A 9,518-nucleotide genomic window follows, 5' to 3' on the forward strand; every position below is an offset into this window, starting at 1 on the left:
CAACTGCTGTTAGTTATTGAAAAATGCCCTATAAGAAGCTAACTGTACAAATAATATCATGTTATTTATTGGAAAAAATGCATTATAAATAGCTAATTGAGAGCCAGTTTGGTCTAGTGGCTAAGGCACCAGGCTAGAAACCAGGAAGCTGTGAGTTCTAGTGTTGCCTTAGGCACAAAAACCAGCTGGATGAATTTGGACCAATTACTCTTATCCCAACCCACCTCACAGGATTGTTGTGGGGAAAATAGGGGAAGGAAAGAGTATTGGACATGCTGGCTGCCTTGAGTTGTTTATAAAAATAATAAAAGTGGGATATAAATAAAATAAAGAATTGCCTGAATAATACATCTACAGTCATTTCGAGTTGCACAACTGTTTGCAGTTGTACATCTGACACCACTGCAATTGTATTAAACATTGCTTAAATTTTGGGAAGAAAAATGAAGGAACTTTTAATTAAGTTCACAAGGCCATCCCTGATTGACCCCAGTTGTGTCCTGCTTATTGTTTCCCAAAATCTGATTTTAAAAAAATTCTATAAATGCTGGAGTTAAAAGGGGTTAAGAAAAAGGAAGATCTATTTCTCTATTGCTTGCTTGTGAATCCACAGCTGTTAGAATAACATTCCATTCAGTATTATATTGAAGCAATACACCCAGCATAAGAAAGAAACCCTTATTTCAAAAATTAAGAACTTCTTGCCTATTTATCCCAAGGGACAAATAAACTCTGGCATCAATTTGAAAAATGCAAATAAAATGCCATAAAAACATGATATGTAGGAGCATGGATAGAACAGATAATGAAAGCAAATGGACAGTAAGTAGTCTAACCTAAAACTCTCAGAGAATATTACATTGATTCTATGCAAAATTTGGATACATCATATAATTAAGGATGGTAGAAGAACTGTGATAGGGGTACAGTGAGTACAATCCTGTAATATATTATGTCTGCGAACAATAGGTGGAATTGAAAATATTCGGAGTAGGAATAATACTACAATATTATCATAAAAATAAGAAGTAAAGAAGCACTTCCACCATCCTATAAAACAAAATGAGATAAAGAGAAGATGGTGCATACAATCTCAATCTATATCCTGCTTTGGGGAAAGGAAATGAGGTGTGCAGGGCTGTCAAAAAAGGCAAAATAATAGTCACAATCATATGATCAAAGGATGTTTAAAAAGGGGGTGGAGCTTTGATTCCATGCTTGTGGATGCCATCTTGACCTTTTTTAATCTTTATGGACACCACTAGGGGAAGAACGTAACATTTTTAGCCAAGTCCTCTCAGTTTGAATGATTCAGTAGTGATTTTAATGGTCTAAAACAGATTTTAAGTGGGTTTTAGGGATGTATCTTTCATTGTTATCTGGGCAGAAATGTGGTGTATAAATTGAAACAGTATAACAATATGGCAGGAACTCATTTATCTACAGCAGTTATAACTGGAGAGAGTTTGGGAACCATAAAAAAAGATTTTCAGAGCCATATGCAACTTGGTTTGACCATCCTTAAAATTAATGGTGGATAGTAGGCTAATAGCATGAAAGCTTCTTCGGAGCTCCTAAGGATAATTATAAGATGACATCTGTCCCTTTGTGCAACTTTTCAAAGCAGCTGCAACTTTTGGGGGATTATGTAACAGCTGCAGAAAGCAGCTGTGTAATTCCAGACAGGAGGAGGTAGCTGCACAATTCTATTCTATTCATACAGTTCTATTCACACATTGAGATACACCAAGACTCCATTTCAGTATAATATCCAAATTATTGTCCAGTCCTGACAGTCAGGAATATTGCTTAGGTACATGGAGGGAAATGAATTTACTTCTGTTATTACTCTGGATTTTATTGTTTGTGGTATAGGTGTGCTCATGGTGTTTTGCACTTTATCAAAATAGATCATCACTGTATGTCACATTCACAAGTGCAAAACCTAAAAGACCAGCCTCAAATGGATACCTTACCTTCAGATCTTCTTCTGAGGTCTTGCCGATTAATCTAGTGAAGGGACATTACAATCATACGTCCCAGAAACCGTGAGTTGGAGACTGAATTAAAAGTTAGCACACAATCATGCCCAATGTTTATGCATATCAATTGTTGACTTTAATTCTTCTGGCTGTACTTTGCCCATTCTATGGTAGATCTCTTAAGCCCTGAAGTGCATGCTGGAGAAACTAGAATAACTAGAGAATCTCAGCCTCAAATTGTCAGGAGTGCCACAGGAGGACTATTTCATTAGTCTGAGGGTCGCAAAATGTAAGCATTTTCATACATTAATTCAAAAGTCTCAAGGGAGTTAAAAATGAAGAAAATGAAGAGGATCACAAGATGTTGTTCAATACAGAACTTATTAAATAGGCAAAACCTTTTTGCTAAACAGGGCTACTTGACATTCAGGGCTGCAAAACAGTCATTTCATTTTGGCCACATAGGTGACAGTTTTTTTTCTTCTTTAATTAATGAGAACACCAATATTTATTTTTATTAGTGGACTGATAGGTATTATTTTCCAAAATCATATTTAGATGCTAATCCTGCCTAAAACAATCTGCCTCCTTGCTGAGTAGAGGGACCTTTGCTTCAATTCACCTTCCTTTCTGGTTTTGTTTTTTTTTTGCCTTTGATTGGCAGAAATCTTTCTCTCATTGTCTATCTCTTCCCTCTCTCCTTCCCTGACAGCTATTTCAGATATGTTCAGATGTGGTTTCTTGGGTCCTCACCCAATAGAATCACACACAACATTCTACCAATGAAAGTGATACACACTTATCTACTACACTTCAGAATTAAGTATTTATTCATTTAATTTGTATTATACCTTTACTAGTTTTACAAATAACTCAAGGTGGCAAACATATCCACCCAATACCTTCCACCTCCTATTTTCCCCAAAACAACCCTGTGGGTTGGGTTAGTTTGAGAGAGTGATTAAAATCGCCCAGTTGGCTTTCAGGACTAAGGTAGGACGGACTCTCCTGCTTCTTAGTCTGGTGCCCTAACCACTAGAACAAACTGGCTTTCATATGCATGTCTGCAGCCAAGTATGGGGCTGAAAGTAGCCATTTTGGTTCCTCCTCCACCCACTACCTCCTTCCATGTTCTTTCTCCACTGATGGCTTCCATCTTTTTCAAGTTCTATCCATGATTCTGATTTTGACCTTTAGACAATTCTGCAGTGTAGGATCAAGGGGTTTGAAGAAGCCCTCGTGTCCATGTTCATTAAGAGCTTTAATGCAGAGCCTTCTGCAGGCATTCCCACTATCAGAAATGAAGTAGAGGATTATGAGAGCAAGAAAGAGGATAGGGACCTTGGAATGCAGCTACTTGGTACCAGTGAATTCCTTCTCTATATATTCCCAAAGTTTTGAAGTTGCATCTGAATGTTATGATTTTATGAAATTAGTGTTAAAAATTATATATATATATATATATATATATATATATATATATATATATATATATATATATATATATATGTTCAAAGTCAGTCAGTAGACGTGAGCACCAGGGAATACAATAAATAATTTAATAATAATAATTTAGAGATAAAAGTTCTTAAGAATATTAAAAACCTTTAAAACACATAGAAATCAATAAAAGTGCCTAGCTTTCGTCGGCATCTGTCTACATCTTCAGGGCTTAGAATGCTGGTCAATGGGAAAGTCCCTTTATAGGTTTAATTCTAAGCATTCTAAGCCCTGAAGATGTCGACAGATGCCGACGAAAGCTAGGCACTTTTATTGATTTCTATGTGTTTTAAAGGTTTTTAATATTCTTAAGAACTTCTATCTCTAAATTATTATTATCAAATTATTTATTGTATTCTCTGGTGCTCACATCTACTGACTGACTTTGAACATGGATATACCCGGGGATCACATTTTTAAATTAATTTCATATATATATATATGAAACCACTCTTAGAAGCACGAAGCTGAAGACACCAGCCTGAAGATGACGAATGTGACTTCGTCGAAACGTCGCCAAGGTACTTTTAATTCTACGCGGGAGAAAACCCGAATAACTAAAGACCTACATACAAACACCCGCGAAAACCTCAGAAAACATATATATATATATATATATATATATATATATATATATATATATATATATATAAATTTATATCTCCACTACCATATAATTTTGAGGATGACTCGAAATGGCCATGATCAGACCACATTTAAAGATTATAAGGAAGAAATAGTCCTATTCATAACAGAAGACAAGGGGCTTCATGAATCCCTTGATTTATGATGCAGTTGGATCAACATTGATAGACAAAAAAAAACCCCATAGAACATTGCTGGTGTTCAAGTCCCTGACTTGTTAAACAGCAGCAGTAGTGTATTAAATCCTGGAAAAGGCGTAATCAACATTTTCCTGTATTCAGCTAAAAAGGATGTATTGGATGCTCTGATAGCATAGCATTTCCGGGACTGTAGAGGCTGTTGTTTTTTCATGGGCTACAATCAGATGTTCCATTTTGCAGCATTAAGTGATACGAGTGCATGTGTTTTTGAGTGATATGTCAAGATATCATAATATAACACTGTACTGATAGGCTTGCCATGCTGATGTAATGAACTGCTGTTTTTTTTCCAGGCAGGAAATAAGTCTGCAATGAAAATGTGGCTTCCATCAGTATATATTTTCAGTGGTGCAGTTCTGTATATTCATTCCTGGAAATTCTCACCCTTGATAAGTATGTTCTTTGATCATGAATGAAAAGAGACTTAAGTAAGAGGATACTGAGAATCTACTTGACAGTTTTGTTTATGTCTTTTTTTTCTTTTGTAAAGAGTAGAAGTCTGTGCTTTATTTAATATATAGTAACTGGGTGCTAAATAATGTGATTACTCTTTTCAGCTCAACAATATCCAAGTAAGATTTTTATGGTCAATTTCAGTTTCTCTCAATTTCTGTTTCCTAAAGTTGTTGAATTCCTTTTTCCCATCACATCTTTTTTTAAAAGAACTTAATTATTGCCCATTTTCTTAATAGCCATATATATGCATTCATTTTTTGCAAGGGCTTTCAATAATTTAACACATTTTTGAAAACTCCCTGTGCATTTTTGCAATGACTTCTCTCCACCACCACCATCAATGCATTTTTTTTTTAACCTGAAGACCACAACACAAAATTGAGGGAAAGTGTGAATGGTGACCAATTATTTTCTTTAAAAACTGCAAAATCCTGCAAATTCTCATTACAATGAGAATGAAATAAAAGTGCAGTAAAATGCCAGTAAAATACAGTTAATAAGGAAATATTTAGCTTTTCCTTACAGAAAGGGTCTTATCATCTTTTCGGTATGAAGTTGGATCTTAGCTATTCTTTTCAATTGATCTTTTTTGTTCATTTACTTTTCCAGATGATTCATGCTAGAAAAGAATGGGGCAGTGGACAAAGAAAATAGTAAGCTACCAAATAGGATAATCAAATCCCAAACTCATAATATGCATGCAAAAACTAGTGATTGGTCATGGGCATCTGGAGTGGACAAGTGGTGGACTGTGTGTCACAATGTAATGACACAAATCTGTTCCTTACTGTCTTCTTGCAATATAACAACTGAGTATAGAAATATAACCCTTACTGTGTCATGTAACAATATGTTCCATCATTTTGCATCTTCTTGGCTAGCTCCGGGTACCCCTCAATTGAGTTTGCATCTCAATTTTCTTAGGTACCCAAGTAAGATCTCCCAATCTGATTATTTCAGATGCTTAAGGATGGTCCTAAGGCCAAGAAATGGCACAATAATCCCCCCACCCCAAATGTCAGAGGCAGAAACCAAAATTTTGTGAGAGATGAAAATTGTACCACAAGGAAGAGGGGGGCCAACTTATTTACCAAAACAGCTGTGGGCAAGACAAGAAACAATAGATGGAAACTAACAAAGGAGAGAAGCTACCCTAGAACTAAGGAGAAAATTCCTAACAGTGAGAACAATTAACCAGTGGAACACACTGCCTTCGGTAGTTGTGAGTTTTAAGAAGAGACTGGACAGCCATTTATCCGAAATAGTATAGGTCTCCTGAGAGCGCAAGGGGTTGGAGTAGATGATCTCCATGGTCCCTTCCAACTCTGTTACTTTACTGTTTCTGTACTTGTTGCCATCTGTCCACCACTTTGGCACTTTGATGAATAAATGTTATACCATTTGCTTTAAGCAGCGGATAGCTATTGGGGCTTGGGGTTGAGGGTGCCCATGAGGCGAGGTGAAAATAATTTTAGATTTACTAAGTTGGAATGCAAGTGTTAGTGCTAGTCAGCCAAGTTACAAACAAACAAAGAAACTCAAGAATGAGACTCATGCCCAGCTTGAAGTCATGAAATACCCAGTGGCACGTTCTGTTCCAGACTGCGAGAGATAGAAGCACAGCAGTGCATATTGGTTAGTCTAATTTATTCAGCTTCACTGAAATTTTGCAACCTTGTGTTTGATTTTCTTATAAACTAGTAATTTCCTGAATGAACTTAATACTGCCACAGTCACTAGTAACTCTGCCTTATAGAGAAGAGGTTTTTTTTATTGTTGTGTATGCAACTAAATTGAAATATCTTTCACTTGAAATATTGACTTTAATATCACATTTGAAAAATTCATGAAGCCTTTGATGTTAAATCCATACTCAATTTAGCCAAATGCCATTAGAATATGCAATATGCCTGAATATGGAAAGCATTATTGTCTGTATTTCTGCAGAAGAATTACATTTTATGAGTGTAGCATCAGGATCGTTCTTGGACTTGGGCACAGGAGGAAAAGAAAGAGAAAGGCAGTGCATTAGAAAGAAAATGAAAAGTGGTATTGATTAGGCCCCATTTATTCTCTCTTTGCTTCAGTTCCTAAATGTATGGAAATCAGGGTTGTGCCACTGTGAGTAACAATGCTTTGTAATGAATGGAGCAATCGTTGGAAAATTAGTGTAAGCTAGGATGAGAGTGCACAGATGTTGCTCCTAGTAACTGTCATCTCTTTTTCCTTTTACAACTCCATTTATGTACTTCTCTCCATTTTCTGATAGTATCAGAATTGTAAGATGACAATAGTTAATGATTTCATAAAATATCCAATGTTAAGGACATAGAACTTTAACTGAAACTATAGCCAGAATATATTTGATTTCCTGAGTGAATCACAATACAAATATCATTCTGTTCAATAAAAGTCTTGAAATGGGAATTACAAAGATAGCTAGACTTAATCTTTCAGGCTATAACAATAATAATAATAAATGCATTATTATTGAAAAACAAGTAATAGTTGTATTGTTATTGAAAAAAATATAACTGTGGCAAATATTGCAACGTCTTCAGAGTGCTAATAGAACGGTCTTTCAATTCTGTAATTTATATTCCTCCCGCTATTGATCACATTTTGCAAAGTCAGCAGATATATCCCCTTTTTGAACAATAACAGGGGGCAGCAGTTCTACCTGATTTTTTTCATTAGTCGTGAGACAGATTGTCACAGCCCAAGTGTCTTTAGCAGAGACGTCAGAGAAGATAATTGTGGTGCCCTTTCTGCCTAATGCATTTCCTTTAGTAACTTGGGACCAATCGAATGGCTGAATCATAAAACCTTGCTTTGAACTTGTTTGGTTTATCTCAGAAAGAGAAAGGAACATGTTGGTAGCAGATGAACCCTACTTGACAATGTAATTAGATGCCCTTCTGGATAAGATTATCAGGATGCAAAAAATGCAAGGAAAAAGGAAGGGCTGTTTCTCCCAGCTGCTCAGTAGCACCATCTTCTGTTCTGTCTGTATGAAGCAAAGATTTCATCAGTAACAGAGCCAGGAAAAAGAATGATTGCTTACGTCTCTTAGGAAAAAAAATAAAAAAGATGTAGATGCTTAGGTTGAAAACGAATCTCTCCCAGGAAGGAAGTGAAGCTTACTTTTGAGCAAACACAGCCTTAGCTTTTAATCCAATGTCAGAGCAGTGACAAGCAATCCAGGGACGTGAGTGCGCCTGGAATCTCTAGAACCTTCTATGATGTCATTCCACATTACTTTTCTATTGTGGTTCTCATCATCATCTGTCCCAGCAACCTGTGCAATTGGGCATGTTACCAATAGATAGTGAAACGATTACAGTTTGTGGGACTGTGCAGCCATGTTGTACTTTGTTATTAAACATAACAAATGTTTGCGTATATTGATTTCTTTTGAATGGGAAGAAAAACTATTCTTCCCACCTCATTGTTGCATTTCTATGCTATTGATATATAAGGATGACCAAATATTGGAGTATTATTTGCTCTCTCTTTAAGAGATGCACCCTGCAATTAAAGGGACAAAGCTCAGTTTTCACACTAAAGCAAATGCCTCTTATGTCCAACGTAAGCTAAAGACTATATGGCTGAGTGCTATGAATTATGAAATTCACTCTTTCTTATTTTTTTTTCTCTATCCTGTAATGAAGTCTGATTAACATGTGAAGCTGCTGAAAAGTAAGTTTAAGTACTGAAAATCTGTGCTGGGCATGCCATCTTTAAAAGGCTCTTAAACTGTGTAGCAACCCCTAAACATGGATTCTTAGAAAAGGAATACAGACCGGCAGGTTCTAAAGCAGTGTTTCTCTAGTCTATGTACATAATTTTTATCAAAACATTTTAGAAAAAGAAGACATAAACTAATATTCTCTAATATAAATTAAGGAAGAAAAAAGTAAAAGAAAGGAAAGAGAAAGCAAACAGTATAAGAAAAGAAAAAAAGTGCTATAAAGCAGTATGGATATATATAAGTCTATAGTATACGTCTAAGTGCTATTGTAATGACAAATCAGAAGTTCATTTTTTTTTGTTTTTATGTAAAAATGCATAAGATGTCTTTATTTCTCAACTTTAGTGAACTTTACTAAAGTTGAGAAACAAAGACATCTTATGCATTTTTACATAAAAACAAAAAAAAATGAACTTCTGATTTAAATGCTATTCTCACAAATTCAAATTCTCAGTTATTAATTAATTCAAATGAACACATGTTTAAACATGAAATTAAGTATTTAAATATGTGTTTTCAGAAATACTGTACCTACCTAGTATATATTACTTACAACTATGCACAGATTTCATGAATCAGCTCATGACTAAATTTTCAATTGAGACAGTACCTCAACCCATTGTAACAACAACAACAACAACAACAATAATAATAATAAATAATAATAATAAAGCTGGAAGGGACCTTGGAGGTCATCTAGTTCAACTCCCTGCTTAGGCAGGAAACCTATACCATTTCAGACAAATGGCTGTCCAGTCTCTTCTTAAAAACTTTCAGTATTGGAGCAACTTCTGGAGGCAGGTTGTTCCACTGATTAATTATTCTGTCAGGAAATTTCTCCTTAGTTGTAGGTTGCTTCTCTCTTTGATTAGTTTTCATCCACTGCTTCTTGTCCTGCCTTCAGGTACTTTGGAGAATAGCTTGATTCCCTCTTCTTTGTGGCAACCTTTGAGATATTGGAACATTGCTATCATGTCCCCCCTC

Source organism: Protobothrops mucrosquamatus, unplaced genomic scaffold (genome assembly GCF_001527695.2).
Source record: "Protobothrops mucrosquamatus isolate PMUCROS unplaced genomic scaffold, P.Mucros_1.0 scaffold506, whole genome shotgun sequence".
NCBI lineage: Eukaryota > Metazoa > Chordata > Lepidosauria > Squamata > Viperidae > Protobothrops > Protobothrops mucrosquamatus.